This window comes from Ostrea edulis, chromosome 2 (assembly GCF_947568905.1).
Source record: "Ostrea edulis chromosome 2, xbOstEdul1.1, whole genome shotgun sequence".
In the NCBI taxonomy this organism is placed as follows: domain Eukaryota; kingdom Metazoa; phylum Mollusca; class Bivalvia; order Ostreida; family Ostreidae; genus Ostrea; species Ostrea edulis.
The window spans coordinates 107083283-107090942 of record NC_079165.1 but is presented as its reverse complement, the minus strand read 5'-3'; positions in this window follow the sequence as shown (position 1 = coordinate 107090942).

Below are 7660 nucleotides of genomic sequence, written 5' to 3'. Positions count from 1 at the left end.
TGTGTTTTAAGGTATTTTGAAAGGTAGTTTCTAATGGAGAAGAATAGAATGTACACTGGTAGTGCATTGGATGTCGTGGATAATGCATAAAACGTAATCAGAGCAGTCAGTTAGTACATGGATAATACATAACACGTCATCAGGAAAGTCAATTACATGGGTAATGCATTAAACCTTATCAGAAAAGTCATTTATTACATGGATAATGCATAAAACGTCATCAGAAAAGTCAATTATTACATGGATAATGCCATAAAACGTCATCAGAAAAGTCAATTATTGCATGGATAATGCATAAAACGTCATCAGAATGTTCAGTACGTCATTCTTTTTACATTATTGGGTTTGTTTTTTAAAGTAATACAAGATGTAACTGACGGTAAATAAATTGAAAAATAAAAGAACAAATAGAATATCTGTGAATAATTCCAATGTTATTTATTACAAGTGTTTTGATTGGACAAAAATAAAGCTGAACAAGAGTTTATTATACATCAATAAATCCGAAAACGCGATGTATTCATACACGCCTGAAAACAAATTACATAGTGCGGGGAAACTTTTCAAATTTTTACAATTGTTAATGAAGTGAATGAATTGGAATTATAAGAATCAAACATTCTTTTTGAAGAATTTATCGATGTGTAAACTCCGGCCATTTTACTCACAAACTTAACATAAAAGTGCTTCGCACTTTTATTCAGTTTGTGAGTAAAATGTCCGGAGTTTACACGTCGATAAATTCTTCAAAAAGAATGTTTAATCCTATATTGAATATCAATAATCGCATTGAATCGGAGTGGTTCTGAAGCAATAAACACGTCAAATCAGCGTACAATGTCGATTCATGAACAATTGTCTTCATGACAGTTATTTCTGTTCATAATATCCGATTAGCATTGACCTCGAAGGTCACCAGTTCGGATAGTACGGAAGAGATCGAATCACTGTGCAAATGTCAAGTTTGTGTAAACAATTTTATTGAAAATTCATTATCAAAATGTCATTTGAGTGGTACATAAAAATTTGCGTAAATATTACTTTCTTATGAACGATGTAATATTTAAAAACAAATGAAATTTGTAGTTACTCGCGTCATTTTCCATCTTTTTATGACCTCAGTCTCAGCATCCCAATTATGTTCGGCAATCATCGTTCCCGTGTCCGATTATGTTCGGCAATCATCGTTCCCGTGTCCTAGTATACTACGATTGCGTCCGAGGTTATGGCGGTTGATACGAAAAACTCATATTGTAGGTATGCTCTCAGGCAATATTCTCTTGTTTATTTTGCTGAATTTTATCAGATCTTCGAGATTATATCACTTATACTGATAGGTGTTAATTGGTGTATACTTGGATAGTTGAAAAATACCGTCGATTACACCTTGCATTGCTTTAATCGTACTCAGAACAGCCCGCGGTCATTCCTTGAATAAATCATCTCGACGGTCCGGGATTTTGAAGAATGCTCTTCTAAAAATGAGTGGGGATAGGAGAAAAATCATATAGAAATATGAACCACCTCTGCATAAAGAAAACTGATGTTTGATATTCTATAGAATAAGCATCGGGATCGGCCTTCTAGCGCCTAAAGGTGAAGACTCACGTGGTCACTCCAACAATGAGTGTGCACCAAACACTTCTCTCTTTTTTTCTCCCCACCCCCACTTCTTCCTTCCTTTTCTTTTGTCACCTTCGATTGAGGTTTCTCTTTCTTTTGACACTTAAACTGCAAGTTATATCGACCAAGTTTTGAAGGGTAAGGAAATCCGGAAATCTCCTATGCCTGCCACGTGCTCGAGGATTTATAAAATTAGACAGAATAAAGACAAGACATAGCTTTGTAATTTTAACAACCAATAGGATGCAACTTCGTCTTAGGATCCATTCCAAATATGTTACGATATCCTACGCTGGGGCCCAGCGCAGAAGTCACAATCTCTATTTTTGGCCAAATAAAATTACCTTGCGTATTTTTATGCTAAGGCCGTCTGAAGGACGACATAAACTAGTCCCTACATGGATGTTACTTTAAAGAACAGTCAGTCATTTCATATCGCGGAAACATGTGGTATTTTTACTAGAAATGAAATTAGAGATAGGAATCGAATATTTTGTTGTGTATTAGGAGATTATCATCTTGTAAACGAAGACGCAGGAGTGCTAAACCTTTGTCTGAAATTGCAAACCCTAGAGCAGGAAAATCCCCTGGTGGTTGTTTAAACTAGCAACAACAACACCAAAAAGAAAAAAAGAAACTGGCATCATCTGCGAAGATAGATAAAACATCTGACCACGGAAGATATTTGACACATAGAGAAATCTGAGAGGTAGTACGGTAACTCATTATTTTCATGAAAAGAAGCAGACGACGGGAAAAATGGAAATTTATTAACCCAGAAGTGTCAACGCAGTATCTGATCTAAGTTCATAAGCTGGAGTTCTCTGGGGGGGGGGGGGGGGGGAAATTGCATTTTAAGAGACACATTGGAGAGTGTTATAAGAGAGATTTAAGTTCATTTATTTCGCTCACACCATCAATAAGTGGTGCAGGACGTGCAATAAATGAGCCGTTCCTAGCAAAAAGGGCCCTTAAGTATATTAGTGCTAAAGTGTGAACTATAGCAAGAGAACATCCCTCAAAATATTACAGCAATCTTGATTGTCGTTGAAATATTACAGTCAATCAAAGATGACAACCAACTCGTGATTGGTAACCATGACCTTTTTCTTTACAAGTATGCAAAAAATGACGTTGCGTGGTTTGTTTTTTCATTATGACGTTTTTTGAAAAACATTATTGGATATATAAGATAAGGGCCTTTTTTGCTAGGAACAGCTCAAATGATAGGTCGTCTTAATGAATCGTGAATAGAAAAAATATATAGATTTAAAAAAAAAACACAAGAGAGGTATATAATACTTTATTATATACTTTCAATTTCATCTCTTCTCTTTTCTTTAAAAGTTTGCGGGCATATATCACACGATATATGCCCGCAAACATTTCGGCCCGCAAACATTACGTCACAATCAACACACAAGCAAATTACTACGTCGTTAATTTTCAAATTTTTCGTGTTTTTCATCTTTTGCTTAGTTTAACCAATAAAGAAATTGTTAAAAATAAATTATTGTTAGTTTCTAAATGAAATTGAAAGTATATAATAAAAAGGTTATAGACTTTGTATGGGAAAATATGACGACCTCGTTTTTTGTCGCGAGTTCGGTCCGTCTACGCGCCAAAAAACTCGGTCGTCATATTTTCCCATACAAAGTCTATAACCTATAAATATTGATTGTGTAATGAGTGTGTGTTTTATTAACGTGCTTTTTGCCGTCACCGGTGTCACTATCTCTGTGTCACGCGCGGTACCTGTGACGTTGCTAAGTAAACAACGGTAACTTTTTAGGTAGGTTTAATTTTAAAGTCAGTTGTTACAGCGTAGGGCTAGGAGTAGGAGGGTACCTGTAAAGTGTGAAACGAAACGAAATCTACCGAAACGAAACGAAACCCACCGATACGAAACGAAACCTACCGAAACGAAACGAAACCTACCCCCTTCCAACTTTTAAAACTTTGTATCAGTCAAGCCGAAAGCCTACATCAAAGGGGAGGCGAATTTTATTTATATGTGGTAACTTTCACAGGGACATAAAATACCATTTTAAATTATCATAATTAAAAGAGTTCGGTTATACAATCTGTTTCGTTTCGTTTCGGTGGGTTTCGTTTCGGTAGATTTCGTTTCGTTTCGCACTTTACAGGAACCCAGGGGTAGGACGTGTTATTGGTAACTGTATATTTTAATGTTAACTTAGAGAATAAATCGTTTATATTTATATCCAAATCACGGAGACTGCTTGGTTTATCTTTTATTATCCTAAATTGACATTCGGGACAAAAGGAAATATATTTTCCTAATTTACGGGGACTGATGTTCTCATGAGAAGGATTTGAAATCTTTGTGCTACATCCATTCCCGTTACAGATTGAATATTGTTTAACGTCCCTCTTGAGCTACAAACTTTGAAGGTGTTGCACGTCTCATGTTAATTTCCCTAAAGGTGTTGCATGAAAAATTGAAAAAATTAAGTTATTCAAATATATGATAAAACCAATTAGAACGTATCTCCTGATTCAATAATTTTTGAAAATAAGTTTAAAAGACGTGTATTGACAAAATTAGCCAAAATATTTCGACTTTAAATCAAGCAACAAGTGATTTATATGATTTTTAGCGTTAAAATGGAGGAGTGTCCCCGAATTTCAGAAAAAATGCCTCCGTGAAACAAATTAAATTTAGCATGAACATGTTCTTCGGGTTTTCCTCTTAAAAAGACTGTCGCTTTGAAATTTTGTTTCACGAGGGCATTTTTTGTGTGTAAATTTAAAAAAATCGAAACGACTTCAATGGTATTATTTTCAACTTCACCTATACATTAATTTTCCTTAGAAATGTATGGTCTACTGCGTGGTTCAGTGGGTTAAGTTGTCGACTCTTAAATGTAAAGATGTTTTCTATTTTTAAAACGACCGGGTTCGACTCCCTCACGAACACATTTTTTTTTCACATTACGTTTTCCATCTAGATTTTTTCTTGATACTCCTTCTAGTTTTTATATGTTTCATGTCAAATCTCTGTTTATTACCATGTGCCGAGCTTGAAATAAGCTTCGAACCTGGACACTGTTTAGTTTGTGAATAGGACTGTCAACAAACATGCCGAATACAGCATGCAATACCTGTGTTTTAATAGTCAAGTTGCTAACGAGAACTAGTATGGTTTTCTGAATGGAAGTTGTTGACAAAGGCATGGTGCCTTTTACGAAAAACCGTTGTGAACTTTGCAAAGCTTCGGAAGAAAAACTTTAAGACCAAACAAGGTAAATAACCGTTAAACAGTTTGAGTTTATATGTATTCCAGTAGCAAATTGCTATATTGAATCAATTTTTACAGGTCCATGTACATGTACTTCGAATAATGTTGAACTTTATTAATGCGTATTAAATTCCCATATTTTGTTTTGTGGTCAGAGTCACGTACAGTTGCCAATTGTTGGTTGTAGAAAATAATATATACGAGTATAAGAGCTTCTGAACTGTAGTAGTATAGAATATTAAATATTTGATACACTCGTAACATGTAACCGTATATTGTACATGTATCTGATACTCAGAAAAAAGAAGACAATTTAATTTTCACGATTTCAAAAATTATCTTTAAACTACATGTATAATGTATTGACACATAAAATGTTTTAGAATTGTCCCTAGTACTGGGGAATCCTTCAGGTATTTAAATGGCAAATACGCAATGAGTATAAATATGAATGAAGGTCAGTTCTACGTCACGATTGCTGGCACAGACCCTCTTTTGACTTACGCATAACAAGGTCGTATCAGACAGGGTTCTGAAACGTTTTATATTCACAGCAAATGGTAATCCTAAATAGTATCTGAATACCATTCACAACGAGCAAGAAAAGCTTCTGTATAGCCAGACAGTTTCAGAAGTTTTAAGAATTAAATACAAATCAAACAAAAGTTTTTCACTATAAAATTTAAGCATTAAATTCAAACCTCCGCATTAAGAATTGTTAAGAAGCACTATAACTGTTAAATGTAAAATAATGAAAAATATGATAATAAAATAAATAATATATAGCAGTTTACAGTAAATAAGTTACAAGGTATACAAACAAAAAAGGTTTAGGAAGATGAAATAAAAATGAATCTTTCAAAAGACAGAACAAAAATTAAACAAAAAGCAAAAATTGGTAGTAATGCAGATGAAAGGCTGCAAAATTTGCATAAAAGGAAACAGCAAACTAAGACAGTATATAATATAATGAAAAAAGATTTTCATTCAGCCATGCACCTCCACACCGTGTACTCGACAGGAGCTGCATCTGCAGTTTTCCCCCTCCCTCCATGTGTCTATAAAAGTTCTAAATTGATTGAAGGAGATTTCCCTTATATGAAGAGTTCCACCGTGTGTCGGCTGCATAGCTGAAAGACCTTTTACTGTACCTAGTTGTTCTTGGTCTTGAAAGTTCCAATGTCTTTTGGTATTTGAAATTATACCTCGCGTTTCTTAGCTGGACCAAGTCTTGTAGGAACAATGGACTTTGTTTATTTATAATTTTAAAAACTTCAAGGGCCATGGCTCTCATACGCCTGGTGATTTGATTGATCCAATAGTTGATTATATGTACTAGTATGGTCTTCATAAATAAATCGTAGTGCTCGTTCTTTAATTTTTTCATTTTTTTTTTTCCAATTTTGTTCACTACAAAAGTGCCATACCAGAGGACAATAACTAAAGTTTGACATGATAAAGGAATGGTAGATAGTGAGTTTACCCAACCTACAAAGATGTTTCCCTATACGCATTTCCCTATACGCATTTAATTGACAAGCTGCTTTCTTACAAATATTTGAAATATGGGAATTAAAATTCATATTGAAATCAATAGTGACACCAAGCAGCTTCAATTCTTCCTCGCAGGCAATAGTTGTACCATTTAAGTTAAAAATTATGTTTTTATCATGTGTTTCTTTAAGAATAACGATAAAAGTTTGAGTATTGCTTGGTACTGTGATGGTGCGGATTAGTCCAATTGAGAGAAAATCAAAGCCAAAAAAAGGGGGCACCTGCTCAGAGCATGTTTTGTGTACCAGCACCAGTATGTATAGATTACATGTAATTTAGGGTAATAATTCATTAACTACACCAATATGAAATATAAGTATTGACAAAAAAAAAGGGGGAAATATGATTTTTCATTAGTCTGTCATAATCTTACTCAATCTCTACGCAGAGTTGTCGTTCCTTGCTCTCACTAACACCTCTGTTAACGTCTCAAAATAAGCAATGTTATTCCACATGTAAATCCACTTTTTTACGGCTAATAAAACTAAGAACTATTTTATAAAATATCGGGAAAATGTAGGACAAGCAACTAGTTGTAGATTTTTTTCCCATTACTACATGTATATATTCTTCATGTACCTGTGTATAGGCCTGGTGCAATAGAACTACCCAATATCAACGTTTCAACCCAAATCAATGCTTCTTGTATCACAAAAACACTTGACATTTGCTTAATATTTATTTATTTACGTATATTTTTGTAACTGAAGTCAAAACCATACTTTATTTGAGCATACGTGCCATTTTACAAAAATCTTTTAAAACCTGGCAGAGGTGAAAGTGAGTGTAAGGAACGATAACTCTGGGTAGAGATTGAATCTTACTTTGATGTATACCCCCTACCCACATGCTTCAGAACCAAAGAAATTGTATAATAATGGTATCAACACTAGTAAGATTTTTTTAATGCTGTTCTCTCATTTTGTGAAATGTTTTCTCGCACATGGAAATCAAATGATTTATGTTCTCATCTAGGTGTCTGTTTCTGTTTGGATTTGGCCTAAAATTACTTTTGTTTCTGACTAGGGATTCATCACTGTTATCTGAATTTTGAAAATATTCTCTGAGTATATATATTATAATATAGGTCTGTACTTTAGTCAGATCGATATACCTATACATGTATATTTTTGATATAATATAGGTCTGTACTTTAGTAAGATTGATATACCTATATATTTTTGATAAAATATAGGTCTGTACTTTAGTAAGATACTTTTA